Source organism: Schistocerca serialis, chromosome 10 (assembly GCF_023864345.2).
Source record: "Schistocerca serialis cubense isolate TAMUIC-IGC-003099 chromosome 10, iqSchSeri2.2, whole genome shotgun sequence".
Lineage (NCBI taxonomy): Eukaryota > Metazoa > Arthropoda > Insecta > Orthoptera > Acrididae > Schistocerca > Schistocerca serialis.
In genome coordinates this window covers 77,477,749-77,478,741 of record NC_064647.1, presented here as the reverse complement: position 1 = coordinate 77,478,741, position 993 = coordinate 77,477,749, and positions in this window count along the sequence as shown.

The window sequence follows — 993 nt, the reverse complement described above, 5'->3', positions numbered from 1 at the left end:
ACACCAGGAACCGCGGTGTTGGCCGTCGAATGGCGCTAGCTGCGCAGCATTTGTGCACCGCCGCCCTCAGTGTCAGCCAGTTTGCCGTGGCATACGGAGCTCCATCGCAGTCTTTAACACTGGTAGCATGCCGCGACAGCGTGGACGTGAACCGTATGTGCAGTTGACGGACTTTGAGCGAGGGCGTATAGTGGGCATGCGGGAGGCCGGGTGGACGTACCGCCGAATTGTTCAACACGTGGGGCGTGAGGTCTCCACAGTACATCGATGTTGTCGCCAGTGGTCGGCGGAAGGTGCACGTGCCCGTCGACCTGGGACCGGACCGCAGCGACGCACGGATGCACGCCAAGACCGTAGGATCCTACGCAGTGCCGTAGGGGACCGCACCGCCACTTCCCAGCAAATTAGGGACACTGTTGCTCCTGGGGTATCGGCGAGGACCATTCGCAACCGTCTCCATGAAGCTGGGCTACGGTCCCGCACACCGTTAGGCCGTCTTCCGCTCACGCCCCAACATCGTGCAGCCCGCCTCCAGTGGTGTCGCGACAGGTGTGAATGGAGGGACGAATGGAGACGTGTCGTCTTCAGCGATGAGAGTCGCTTCTGCCTTGGTGCCAATGATGGTCGTATGCGTGTTTGGCGCCGTGCAGGTGAGCGCCACAATCAGGACTGCATACGACCGAGGCACACAGGGCCAACACCCAGCATCATGGTGTGGGGAGCGATCTCCTACACTGGCCGTACACCACTGGTGATCGTCGAGGGGACACTGAATAGTGCACGATACATCCAAACCGTCATCGAACCCATCGTTCTACCATTCCTAGACTGGCAAGGGAACTTGCTGTTCCAACAGGACAATGCACGTCCGCATTTATCCCGTGCCACCCAACGTGCTCTGGAAGGTGTAAGTCAACTACCCTGGCCAGCAAGATCTCCGGATCTGTCCCCCATTGAGCATGTTTGGGACTGGATGAAGCGTCGTCTCACGCG